Source organism: Papio anubis, chromosome 7, assembly GCF_008728515.1.
Source record: "Papio anubis isolate 15944 chromosome 7, Panubis1.0, whole genome shotgun sequence".
Classification (NCBI taxonomy): Eukaryota; Metazoa; Chordata; class Mammalia; order Primates; family Cercopithecidae; genus Papio; species Papio anubis.
The window spans coordinates 92,383,064-92,397,545 of record NC_044982.1 but is presented as its reverse complement, the minus strand read 5'-3'; the positions used below and the strand labels follow the sequence as shown (position 1 = coordinate 92,397,545).

Below are 14,482 nucleotides of genomic sequence, written 5' to 3'. Positions count from 1 at the left end.
CATTAGTTACTTGAAGCAAGCAACTTTTGCAATATGTGTGTCTGGGTGTCTATAGTTGTCTTTATTTAGGCCTGTCCAGCATTTTGTTGTGTTCTACTCTTGCCCGGCAGCTGGACCCTGACCTCCAAGTTCTTTTTTTTTTTTTTTTTTTTTTTAAGAAAAAGAAAAAAAAAAGAATTCTTTTCAGATTCCAAGTTCCCCCCCCTTCTTACCCTCCCACTGACACCATCCTATTCAGAACCGGAGATAACTTTATTCATCTACACATCATTGTATCAAATTCAATAGGCAAACTGCTTCAACATGCCTCAGAGCTGGGCAGAACAGTTATGTCTTCATTCCCCCCAGCCCCCCAACCAGCCCCCGGTGCAATGAGATTTTTACCACCGTCTTTTCAGGCATGAAATGAGCACAGTTACAAAAAATAATTTCAAACAAGTGTTTTACTACTCTGTTGGGTCACTGTAGATATATTTTCCTGCAAACTCCTCAATTGGATGGAATACATTACTGCCAGGCTGAGTTGCTTAGAATCATCTCTAGATAACACATGCTGGAAAGCAAGAAGGGGATCCGTTTATTCATTAACTTCCATAAACTGCCGATGTAGATTTTGATGAAAAATGTGCTTGCATCCCAAGTGTTTGCTTTAGTACAAAATTAAGAGCATCAAATCTTATAAAGTGACACCATTGCTATAATGGATTACACAAAGAACTGAAGGGAAGAATTCTGCTATACCAGCAACCAAAAGCAAATATCCTCTTCTCAGAAAACAAAATAGTATGTCTGTCTGCTGATCGATTTCAGAAGAGAGAAATTAATGCCTTTCAGCCTCCGTCAAGGCTCTACAATATTTTGAATTCACTTTTGGGAGTTTGAAATTTTTAAAGAGAAAAATAGAGCTTGCTTAATATCAGGAACATCAAATAACTGTTTGATGTTGGATGCTCTTACTACAAAATCAGCCTACTGTCTTCAGTTAGGATGACTGAGTATCAGATTAGTTTTCAGGGTGGGAACTGGCTCGTATATGTGGATTCCCAAAGAGGTAGTCAGCAGACTTTAACAGACAAAATCATTCTTTCCTTGCAGAGGTGAATTTACTTTTGAAACCCTCAGAAGAATTCTTTGTAAAACAAGACTCTTTAAGGAGTCCGATATTTAAAACAACAACAAAACAAAAATCTTGGTGAAACAGTTCTAAACTCAACCACACATCCTTATCCATTCCTGGACACTCCCCATCCCCCATATCAGGATGCAAAGCCTGAAAGAAAGTGGAATGATTAAAATTAAATAGAGCATCTAAAGTCCTTAAACCAACGAACCATTATAAAACATTCTAGATCCTGAAGATGGAAAAGGAGAAAGATCTTTTTAAAAGCAGACTTACATCATTGACTAGGTGTTTTCTACCCTAGCTCCTATATGTTTATGTAGAGGGTGTTACAGACATTTGGAAGGATTTGGGAGTTTCAAAAGAGAGAAGTTTATACATTAGTGCTGCAAGTTGCAAAACACTGTTGATATTCAAATGTTTATTGTGCAAAATCTGGGATAAGCTTCAGCATGAGGGCCCCTTTAAGTGCCTACAACTCTTGCTAATTCCCCTCAGCATTGAGGCGTGCACAAAGGCCCTAATCCAATTCCACTTTTTTTCAGAAAGCCTATGCTATTTTCTCTCACATAAACTAACAACACTACCCCATCACACTGCAGAGTGGGTCAAAGAAAAAGCGCTCTCTGTTTATACTTCACCAACACTTTGTGTTTCTTGGGCAAGCATGGCAAGGAACTTTAAGTGGTTCCCCAGGCCCCACGACATCTTTAGGGGGAGAAAAGCCTACAGGCATGGAGGTGGTAGTTTTTAAGAACAAAAAAAATATAGTGGGATATTAAGCATTCTCCTCTGTTATCTGGGAAAAGACATTGATCGCTTGAGCCTCATTCTTGCAGTTCTAATTTAAATGATAGAAGTCAGGCATGCTTTGGTAAGGTAGCATGCACATTTTGATAAGGTGGTATTATTTTTCTCTAGAATTGTTGATTCTCCTCTCTTTCATCTGTCTGTCTCTCTCCTTTCCTTCCTCTATATCTTCCTTTCTTCCTTTCTCTCCCTTCACCGCATCCCTAGTACAATTGCCTTTCATTATTTCCTGCAGAGATTTCTTAAGGTCACAGAAACAACGCTCATTATTTATTTTCTCTCAATTACTAGTTCCCATTATCAAAATGAGAAATTGATTCTGCCCAAATTTTAGGTAAATCATTTTTTGCACCTCCAATTTGGGTGGCAGTTTCTAATTTCAGGTAGAAATTCTGCTAAAAAAATAATACCAGCTGTTTGCAGTGGAAATCAAGCATTTGCCTCTGATTGTGAGTACACAAGTGACCAATTACTCTAGTAATTAAGTAACTGTGGGTGCTATTAGAAATGACCGCAATTCTGCCCCAGAAGTGAATTATAGGGGTAGGGATAGGATGCCAAATTGAGAATGAGTAGGACTCAGTTTCAGAGTTATGCTTTGGTGATTGGTGTCATCAAAAATCAAACCACACAGAAGTCTGTGTCCTATTAGAGAAAAGGATGTCTCGCTTCTATTGACTTCTATTCATGATGTCAAACTGATGAAGTGAATATTGGTTATTTTTGAATATTTCCACATTTCCATAAAACATATGAGAAGAAATTCTGATGGAAAGATATGAGATTAGTGTGTTTGGAACTGAGACAGCAGATCTTTATGTCTCTGTCCTGAAAGACTACTCTGTGTTCAATAAACTGCAATAGAAAACAACAAGATGCAGTTGATGCAGGATTTAATAAATCTTAAGGATAGTAATCTTTGCAGAAAAAAAAACCACATTGCTACGCAGGGTAAGATTAACCTGTGGCAATATTTGGAATTTTCCTAATGGATCACATCAAACATTTGAAATGATGTCTCTACTTGACTATATCCACAGTAGCTGGGATCAATTTTCTACAAGGTACCCCAAACTAAACTCTACAGTGGTTGGAAAAAGACATTTTCTATGATTAGTTTGTGTCAGAAGCAAAAAAAATAAAAATAAAAAAAATCAAGTTAATCATACCTGAGCCTCTAAATCAATCACATTTTAAGGTCTGGTACAAACCCTCTCTATTTTACGTTTGTATATTATCTACACACAAGAACCTTGGTATACTTTTGACTTTTAAAATTTCTTGATTTTTTTAAATCTTTGAAATTATTTATAAATACTTTCAACTAGTTAAAAAAAAAAATCTGCATGAAGCAGCCTAATGGTGGACAATTCTGACATCATGAAGCAGAGCAAATCCCTCTCAAATCTGGTTTGATATCTAATGGTCAGCTCTTACATTATCGAAATTAAATCACTTATGTAATTAGCATGGTTTTCAGCCTTGCAGGCCTACTCAGTAGGCAGGCCAAAGGCCCAAATGAACATGGAAATGGATTTCTCTTTTTGCTCAGGAGGTCACTATTGGAGGTGAATCTGCGTTGTGAGCAGGCCACATCTCTTCTACTGGAAAAGGGTGACAGGATCACAATTTCTCCTAAAAATGGCAGTGACGTAACTGAAACACAGAAAACATGAAATTATGCTCTTTCAGCATAATAGAAAAAGTCTGTGGCTTGTAACAAACTGTATTATACAGCCTAAGGGTGAAGAGTTCAGACATGAGCCAACAATGCGAATCACACTTGAATCTGGTCTGGATCCCGTTGGTGGTCAGTCATTAAGTCACAGGGGTAATTAGCAATAGTTTTATTTTTTGAGGCTTTCATTAGTTGGACCAAAGATATGAATAAAGCATTGCTTTCCTCAGGGAAGAAAAAAAAGGGAAGGATGGAAGGAAGGAAGAAAGGAAGGGAGGAAGGGAGGAAGGGAGGGAGGGAGAGAAGAAGGAAGGAGGGAAGGAAGGAAGCAAGGAAGGAAGGAAAACACATTTGGAGACAAAAGTAGAGTCAAATATTTAGTCACCAAAATATACTGGAGAGATTGATTGGAAGACAAATGTTGTTTTTGAGCTACTTGTGAAGACCTTTTCTTTCTTCCTCTTCCTCTCTCCCTCTCTCTCTGTTCCTCTCTCTTTGAGACAGGGTCTCGCCCTGTCCCCCAGGCTGGATCGTGTATGGCTCACTGCAGCCTCCCACTCCTGGGCTCAAGCCATCTTCCCACCTCACCCTCCCAAGTAGCTGGGACTATAGGCAGGTGCCACTATGCCTGGCTAGTTTTTGTATTTTTTTATATAAATGGGGTCTCCCTATGTTGCCCAACTTGGTCTTGAACTCCTGGGCTCAAGTGATCCTCCTGCTTCAGCCTCCCCGAGTGCTGAGCCACCGTGCTCCACCAACCCTTTCTGTTTCAAATAAACCCTACCAGTTTCATTTACTTAGAGAAGGAAAAGAATGCATTTTAAATTCATGTTAAAACCAAGTCAGTGAGATGGAGTGATGGTGGAATTCAGCATAGGGAGTCAGGGTATCTGAAAGCATTGCCCCTGGGGTTTCTACATCCTGAATGTAAAACTCAGAATGCTGATGTGCTTATTTCACATTGCATGCCTGTATCAAAACGTCTCATGTACTCCATAAATATATACAGCTGCTATGTACCCACAGCAATTTTTTAAAAATTAAATAAAAAAACAAAATAAATAAAACTCAAATTCTTTTGTGGCTGGCATGTATCAAAAGCATATGGGGCCTCCAATTAGGCCCATGGTCAACTGCAGAATGCATGTCCTGCCTGGGTTATAAGTATATTCTTGTTTAATAAGGCCACTACGCTAATGGGCCAGAGGACAGCACTTGTAAGGAGGGAGAATGCTTAGCAGGTCTGAACCTCAAAATTTTCAACATTGAAATGGCCTCTAACACATACGCTTACTTTAGATATAGTAGCATAATTGTAACATTCTCTTATTGCAGTGTAGCATTTATTTTCTTTAATTCAGCATAAAATAGATCACGGTAAAAAAGATAGCGATGAAGTGAGCTGTGACTTACTTGACAAATCACTTTTGTTTTCTTTTTTACTAATTTAATAAGACCCCAGCAGCCATCCTGCTGGGTTGGTGGTCAGGCGTTCTGGGTTCTTTTCCATTTCCTCTTCATTCCCATAGTTGGCCTAGCTCCTGGGGAGTGACACAGCACCAAGATATTAGGAAGGCCTCCTCAGCTGGCCATCTATCACAGGCCACCAAGTCATACTTGAATTCTGACACTCTCAGGGGCTGCTGCCTCATGGTCACTCGGTCCAGTGGCTTCATGGCTTTTATATCAGGTTTGGGACATGGAAGAATCAGGGGTGACTTTGGGAGTTTCTTTCTGGGGTTTCCCCTTTGAGCTTCTGTTTCCAACATAGTGCAGGGCTCAGTTTCTCCCGCAGAGGCACTGTTGCCAACATCTGGCCTCTTTTAGTTCAGAGAAAGCTCTGCCTCAGCCTTCACCTACAGTGCTCCTCTCTTCCCTTTCTTGAACTCCTGACTTCAAGCAATCTTACTACTTTGGCCTCCCAAAGTGCTGAGATAACAGGTGTGAGCCACCATACGTGGCCTTCTCTCTCTTCCCTTTCTTTCCAGGATCACAGCACAGTGTCTTCGTGAGCTTCCAGGACTGCTGGGTCAAAGTCCTCTAGGGGCAAAGAAGTAAGAATAAATACACTAAGTGGATTAGGTATAAAAGGAAAGAGAGGGCTGGGGGCTTTAGTAGCTGGAGAGTAACTGAATGCCTAAAGCCTTCCAAATTCAATGTAAAACACACACACAGAAACACAAACGCTATGTACACACACACCACACACCCATGTGAGTATCCTAGTTTAGCTTTTATTATTATTATTTTTTAAATAAAGTCTCACTCTGTTGCCCAGGTTGGACTGCAGTGGTGCAATCTCAGCTCACTGCAACCTCTGCCTCCCGGGCTCAAGCGACCCTCTCACCCCAGCCTCCCAAGTAGCTGGGACTACACGTGCATGCTACCATGACTGGTGAATTTTTGTATTTTTCATAGAGTCAGGGTTTCACTGTGTTGCCCAGGGTTTTGCTATGTTTGAGGCTGATCTCGAACTACTGGGAACAAGTGATCCACCTGCCTCGGCCTCCCAACGTGCTGGGATTACAGGCATGAGCCACCACATCCAGCCTTGTTTAATCTTTCACAAAATACAGAAAGAGTCCTTGAATATCTACTTTCAATTCTAGAAAACTTTTTGGATAGAGAAATACAAAAAATACAAAGGGATGGGCTACCTGCTCTGACTGGGATGATAGTGTTGGAGAAATTCAATAGCAAATAACAAAATAAAACAAAATACATTATTAGGCAATAAAAATAATATTTGACACAAGGGTTTGTAAATTTTTTAAATAAAAAAATTGCTATTTTTTGTGTTAAGGTTTTTTTTTTTTTGAACCAACTGTAGTGTGTTAACACACTTAGAAATTTTATTCAAATAAGCATTTGGGTGTCCCCTCTTTTTACCTGGCTCTCTGGTGGGCAGTGAGGAGGATATGAATCTGTACTTCCCACAGAAAACACTCACTATGTACTGGGAGCAGCCACAGACAATAAGAAACCTGTGCAAAGTAAGTAATTTACATGCAACACTTAATCCTCAAAACAATTGAGGGAGGCATGATTATCGCGCCTATTTTGCAGATGAGGAAACTGAAACACAAATAGATTTAGTAAGTAACTTGCTCAAGGTCCCAGAGCTGGTAAGGGGCAGAGGTAGGATAAAATTGCTGGTTGCTCTGACCTCAGCTCTTAGGAGTCTTTACTATGGCACTGAGTCTAATCTAATCATTTATATCCAGTAGAATTTATGGGACTAAACCCTGTTCTTTAAGAAGCAGACTGACATCAGAGTCTGGAAAAGAGTTTTTTTGCTCAAGTTTATGCTTGGAGTGAAGATGAGAATTTATCTGTCCAGACTCTGGAAGGGCCCAGGCTCTGGAAGCACCCAGTCAGGAGGCTTATGCAGCTGCCAAATTAAGCCCGAAAAGATGCTCCCTGGAGCCACTCACTTTCTAACTGAAACACACCAGTCCTATTCACAGGTAGATCAGCCAGCAAAGGCTCATTTAAACTCTGCTCTCGACAGCTTTCTCCCACCTTATAAACTCAAAAGCGGACAGGCAGAAAGGGGCTCACAAAAGCCTCTTCTCCCTGCAGCTCTTGTAATAGGCTCATTAAGCACCCGCCTGGGCTTGTTATAAAATACTTTGGAAGCAGCCGGTAAGTAGCTGACTGTTTGTAACAGATAATATCAAATTGGAGAAACATGTAAAAGCACATACAAAAACAGTAAAATGAGATGTACTCTAATGATACCAGCCAAATAAGCAGGGAAATAATTAGTCACTCTATGTACATGGTTTGGGATTTGTAGCAGAGCTAATTTTATGTGAGGCCATGTCAACTTTTAGCTTTGGTGTTTTATGTATGGGGTAAATAAAAGATGTTCTATGGAGAATCTTGTATCGTAGGAAACAAAATGATGCTGCTGTCTCATTATGGAAGTCACAGATAGTATTTCTTAAACACTGTTCTTCAGCCTCTCTTAAGGGATGCTGTGGAGTGTTTTGATTATTTATGTTTTTCCTTTCATCAGATATGAATTTATGTTATGTAAACGAGTCTAATTTTAAATACAATTATTTATTTATAATAAAAAGATGATATTCATGTTTTTGATGTTAATGCTAAAAACCAGTTTCTTGATTTACAGTTAATTCTCCCAGCCTGTCATCTTCTATGTGGAACGTTAAAATGGGTGCTGTACAAATATTTGACTACTGTTGACTGCCTTCTGAGAAAGTGCACCTCAAAGGGAGTTATATTTTGAGGGAGAACTTCTGAAATTGAGGGGAGAATTTGGTTTTTTGCTACCTATGAAATAAGCTTTAGCTTATGTATTAAGTGCTATTACATTCATTTCACTGAATTTTGCTCAAGAAAAATATTTTATTCTTCAGAAAACTATATGTACAACCTCTCTGGAAATGAAACATTTCATATGTCTAAAGATATAAAAGACATAAAGAGATATTTTTGCGTACCTCATCAGAGAAGAACCATAGAAGTGTTGATTTTATTGACACAACTGTTGATGTCCTCAATATTTGTTGTTAGACATAATTTTCAGAGGACCTTATTTATTTCCTCGCTATCCCAGTTAGACACATAGATATGTGAATTGCAGTCTTTACCCACCATTGCCACCCCTAATCCCTGCCTAATTATAAAAAATTACTCTTATATAAGTTTGAATGTTACTTCTTGTCTTCTGATTTGGGCTTCATGAGGTATCCAGATTCTAAAATATGGGAAGAGACAATCAAGTGTGAAGAGGGAGGCCTGACCCTGAATGAGGGCCCCCGACTTCTAGGCCTTTTCCTGCCACTGGTGCCACATCTCACCATGGGTACATAACCTAAACCAGGTGTCCCTTAAGTTCTCATCTGTCAGATGAGAGGATTGGAGAAATAATTTCTCTGTTGACTTCCAGCCCTAAATTCTATTTTTATAATGTGATCAGGGTAAATTTTACAGACACACAATCTACCATAGGTATCCAGACTGAGCAAACTTACTTCATTAGCTGTATAACTTCTGGAAGAGAAGATGACTTGGTAAAAATAATTACAAATAATCTTTTTAAAATTATAAGGCATTTTACATCAAATGCCTTATATTGGATATTGGATGGCAGATAGATTTCTTCCTTTAAAAATTATTATACGAGGGGAGGTACAGTGGTTCACACCTGTAATCCCACTGACTCTAGAGGTTGGGGCAGGAGGATTGCGTGAGGCCATGAGTTTGAGACCAGTCTGGGCAACATAGCGAGACCCCAATCTCTACCAAAAATTTAAAAGTTAGCCATGCATGGTGGTGCATGACTGCAGTCACAGCTACTTAGGAGGCTGCAGGGGGAGGATGACTTGAGCCAAGGAGGTCGAAGATGCAGTGAGCTATGTTTGTGCTACTGTACTCTAGCCTAGGTGACAGAATAAGACTCCAACTCTCAAAACAGTTATGACATGAAATATCTTTTGTTTGCAATGTAATTTAACTGGACAAAGTACCATGCACATCTGAAGATCTCCTTTCAGACAGTTGAACAATTTTGTCAAGATCAGGCATGTACATATTCTTTGACCCAGTAATTTCACTTGTAGGCATTTTTCCTACAGATATAAACATACATATGCACAACGATGTCTATTTACATGGGCACACTGAAACATTGTTTATGAGAGCAAAAGATTGAAACAATCTACATGTATATCCAAAGGGAACTGCTTAATAAATCAGGGCACTTATATTTAATAAAATACCATATATTGCTATGGAAGTGAGCAGGTCTTTTCCTATAAGAACTGATATGAAAATATCTTCAAAATGGATATTAAGTGAAATAAGCAAAGTGCAGAATGATGTTCAGAGTATTCCACCATTGATTTTCTTTAAAGTATAGACATGCACGTATTACATGTATATAATATCTCTAAAAGTTTACATGAAAATCTGGTAACCATGACTGCCTGAGGGAAGAGAACTGAGAGTCCAGGGGATAGCGATAGAAAGCTAACTTATTTTTCACCATGTATCAATTCATACCTTTTAAATTGTGTACCATGTGTATTCAGCACTTACTAAAAAAAAAAAAAAACATAATAAAAGCAAATATTTAAGTGCTTTGTATGTCCCAAGTATTGTTCTAATGCCTACATGTATTAATTCAGTGAATCTTTGCAATAACCACATAATATTAGAACTGTTACTATGACCTGTATCTAACAGACACATAAAATGAGGCAGAAGAAAGTGAAGCTGGTTGTACAAACTCACACAGTCAATGAGTGGTGAATAATCTATGCAATTCCCTTCCTAAAGCTCTCCTACTAAAGTTTTATTTTATTTATTTTTTTGAGACAGAGTCTCACTGTGTTGCCCAGGCTGGAGTGCAGTGGTGCTATCTTGGCTCACTGCAGCCCCCACCTCCCAGGTTCAAGTAGTTCTGCCTCAGCCTCCCGAGTAGTTGGGACTACAGTCACCGTGCCTGGCTGATTTTTGTATTCTTAGTAGAGACGGAGTTTCACTGCGTTGGCCAGGGTGCTCTTGAACTCCTAACCTCAGGTGATCCGCCTGCCTTGGCCTCCCAAAGTGCTGGAATTTCAGGAGTGAGCCACGGCGCCTGGCTTCCTACTAAAGTTTTAGAAAATCCCTCGCAGATGCCATATATGTCATAAATGCATACACAGACACATACATACAGGCTTGTTTACACATACAGTCTTATTTAGGTCTCCTAACTTTTCATAGGACTATCCTTTCTCAATATAAATGCTTCTTAATTGAATTATAATATCACAGCTTCTCACATTCCAGAGTAGCTTCCTAATCATACTGCCCAACCTCACGGCTTAGCGGTGGTTCTTTGGCCCATGCAAGCGCAGCTAAACCCACATGGGGATGTGTCTGTTCCTGATCCAACTCTTAGTATTTGGAGATCCTGTTTCTCCTCATGCTGTCAAAAGTTGAACTTTTACTGCCTGCTCAGCAATGTAATGCTCACTGTCTTTTAAAATGCTGTAGTTTTCATCACTCAAATTCACATACATTTGCCTTTATTGGACACATTTTTTTTTTTTTTTTTTTTTTTTTAAATCCGAGACAGATTCTTTTGCTGGAGTGCAATGGCGCCATCTTGGCTCACTGCAACCTCTGCCTCCCAGGTTTAAGCAATTCTCCTGCCTTAGCCTCTGGAGTAGCTGGGATTACAGGCATGTGCTACCATGTCGGGCTAATTTTTTTTTTTTTTTTTTTTCAGTAGAGATGGGGTCTTGCCGTGTTGGCCAGGCAAGTCTTGAGCTCCTGGCCTCAAGTGATCCACCCGCCTCGGCCCCCAAAGTGCTGGGATGATAGTCGTGAGCCACCGTGCCCAACCACACACATTTTTTTTCCTAAAACATTATTCCAAAGGTACATTAGTCTGAGCACTCAGAAAATTCTATCAACTACCTGCTTTCTCAGGAACAAACAATTTCAGTTTAGTTATAAATACAGTGGTAATTAAAAGCAAAATTTCCCCCTAAAATCAGCATTTCATTCTTCCCTATAACCACCTGTAAAGAGGACATCACATCATTTACTGACACACTGCTTGCACCCTTAATAGATATTCAAAAATTGATTTTGTTAACTAATGGATACAGAACTCAGTGCACTTAGCAATGACGAGCAAACTAGTTTCAAATGGAGGAAAGAACAGAGAAGTTGTTTAATGGTTAGGAAAGCTGCATTTATCTTTTGTCCTTCACTGTCTGTTATTTAGGAATTAGCTTGATAATATGAGACCCTTTCTCCACTATGTTTACTTGCCAGTCATTGCTTCAATTTTGTGTTGTCTTTGCTGATCAACTTCTAAGTTCAGAGACTTACTTCAAGTTACTTTCCTTTTGACTGTGCAAGGGCACTACAGGTCTTAGATTTCTCACATAGTGTGCCTTTTTAGGTGACTTGTAGCCAGTTTGATGTTGTTACAAATAAAACAGTACAACAAAACCAAAGAACCCTGAAGTCACTGCCCCTCAGGTATGAGTTCAGGACCTCCCAGAAGGGTGGCCATGAGGATTCAGACCTTTGCTAGGGCTGAGAGGAGGGAAGGGAAAGGAGAAAGGTCACACCCATGAGGTTTGCCTTTCTTTCCAGAAATCAACTTTAAGTCTTTGACAGATTACGTTCAGTTGGAGCACACTGGCCTGAGAATGTTTTGGAAGGTGGAACAGAAGTTTGTTTAATAAGCCTTGCAGAAATATATTTTTGGAGATTTTTTAGAGAAACCTGGAAATTCCAGTTTCTTTCTGTTGCTTTCTACTCCCCTTAAAGTATTTCATGAAATGTAGATCTTTTGAAGGAATTTATTCTTTTACCAGGCATGGCATTTGGAAGTTCCTAGTATGAGCACTGAGGTTTTGGATCTCATATCAAAGGGTTTAAAGTTAATGATTTTAAGTATGGTTGGATTTTATTGCTCCTCTGGTGGGCTAAAAACTTCAGCCACTCTTTGACCTCTGCTCAGTCAATTCAATTCCATCTAATGCTCTGTGACTAATATGGTGGATATTTAATCTACTTTGCTGCTGAAATTACTTTTAGAGTCACTTTTTTTTCCTTGAAAAACTTCCTCCTGAGAGAAATTGCTTATCGTAAGCTCTAAATATGTTGCGTATTACAGAATACATTTTTAAAAGCTTTTCTTCCAGAGACAATTAAACCTTGTCACTTACTTTGCTATCACATTACAAATGAGACAGGAAAAGTTATATTCTTCTTCTTCTTCTTTTTTTTGGACAGCTTTGCTCTGTTGCTCTGGCTGGGGTGGAGTGGCATGATCTCGGCTCACAGCCATCTCTGCCTTCCCAGGTTCAAGTGATTATTGTGCCTCATCCTCCCGAGTAGCTGGGATTACAGCTGTGTACCACCACGTCTGGCTAATTTTTTGTATTTTCAGTAGAGATGGAGTTTTGTCATGTTGGCCAGGCTGATCTCCAGCTCCCGGCCTCAAGTGATCCGCCCACCTCGGCCTCCCAAAGTGCTGAGATTACAGGCATGAGCCACTGAGACTGGCTGAAAAGTAATATTAATCTAGAAGTAAAAGTAGAATCAAGAGAAGAGTGAACTGAAACTTACCTGATCATGTTATTTATGTAGACATCATAAGTAGCTGTGTCTTAGCCAAATATGTCCTGCAATGTAATTAAATTGGAAGAAAAAAACATCAATGACTATTAAGATTGTGAGTCTTAAGTAGATTCTTTCACCCACTCCCTTTTTAAGAACACGTGTTGCTTTTAAAGGCTCATTTGTAGATAAATGTCGTCTACAGGTTCAACAAGCAGGACAGCGACTGTATTGCGCACTTGGGAAAGAGTGGTCCAAATACTGCCTGACTGGGTATAGAGACATGACATTGCCCTGAAGATCATAGAAATGAAAGTTAATCTTTCTTTTGTCTCTGATTTGTGGTGCGACTCCAGACAAGCCTTTTAAATCTCTGTTCCTTAGGAGAGGATCTCTATGGTACCTCTAGAGCTTCCCTTCTATAGTTAACTTAGATGAAGCCGTGGTCACATCTGTACCTGAGCGCTGATTAAGGTCTTTGTGTAGTCACTTACAGTAACGAGGTTCAGCAGGAGGTGGACAGAGTCGTATCTTTCCTGGGGCTAATCTTTATTCCTCAGGTACTTAAATATTTGCAGACTCTGCTTTCCACTGTTAATCACATTCAATACAAAGGTCAGATGAAGCCCTCTTCCCAGGGAAATTTGCATTTAGACAGGGATTAGAGCCCTACACTGAGGAGTAGTTGGAGAAACTGGAAAAAGCCCTGGAGCTCCAGAGATGAGTTTCCAATCCTGGTTTTACCACCCACTCATTTGGTGCCTTCTGTTCTCTGACATTCAGTTTCTTTAGCTAATGAGAGGGGTGGATGGTAATCTCTGATCTTCCCTCTAACTGTTAAAACTGTGGCCATCTAGAAATAAAGACCTTCCTCATGTAGTGGTGATCAAGACCAGTTGCCTTGTGAAGGCCAGTCCCAGCCCCAGTTCCCTCCCCAGTGACCATATCTATACATGGTCAAGCATCCCACAGCAGTGGGTGGGGTGTTAAGAAGAAAACTAGATTCAGGCAAGCCACAGGCAATGTTCTATGCCTCAGTTTCTTGAATTAAACAATGAAGATAGTACAGTTGACCTTCCATATCTGTGGGTTCCACATCCCCAGATTCAACCACAGATCGAAAATATCCAAAAAAACCCCCAAAAATCAAAAAAGATACAAATAAAAATCAATACAGTATAACAATGATTTATACAGTGTTTACACCACATAAGATATCATAAGTAATCTAGAGATGATAAAGTATAACAGGGGATGTGTGTAGGTTACATGTAAATACTATATTATTTTATATAATGGTCTTGAGCATCCGTGGATTGGTATCCTTGGAGGTCTTAGATCCCATCCCCTGTGAATGGGATCATTTCAGCATCGCAGCTCCTTATCTGTGTATACAATTGATCAAGGGTCGACCTATCTTATGACTCATCTGACTCATCTGACATCTGAAGAGGAGTGGAGGAGACTTGGTGTCCAACAGAGTCTAGGTTGGGTTCATGACATGATTCATGAGCCAGAACCACATATTCTTCTCTTTAGACAATCTCTTCAAAAAAATCAACAAAAATGAAGTTTATCTGGGAATCATCAAATCTTTTCAAATTTAATGTACCTATGTATGTAAGGTAGTATTCAGTGAATACTCAAGAAATGTACAAATATCTCATCCATACCTGTGCATGAGCTGTATTCTTCATAGCAACAGAGCTCAGTTCCTCATTGGTAAAATTGAGGTAATAATAGGCTTTATGTCATAGGGTTCTCGTAAAGGTTAA

General features: G+C 39.5%; 1 long non-coding RNA gene across 2 annotated transcripts; it reads right to left on the bottom strand.

Moving 5' to 3' along the window:
* Positions 1-219: 219 nt before the first annotated feature.
* On the bottom strand, positions 220-14,429 carry LOC103886060. Of its 2 annotated transcripts, XR_649467.4 has the most exons (5): positions 14,381-14,429; positions 12,717-12,772; positions 5,518-5,648; positions 5,022-5,149; positions 220-3,586 (listed from the first exon to the last, which is right to left on the bottom strand). It is a non-coding gene; the product is annotated as an uncharacterized LOC103886060 (long non-coding RNA). The 2 variants fall into 2 exon arrangements; XR_002523223.2 differs by having other exon boundaries at positions 5,022-5,648; positions 14,381-14,424.
* Positions 14,430-14,482: the final 53 nt, after the last annotated feature.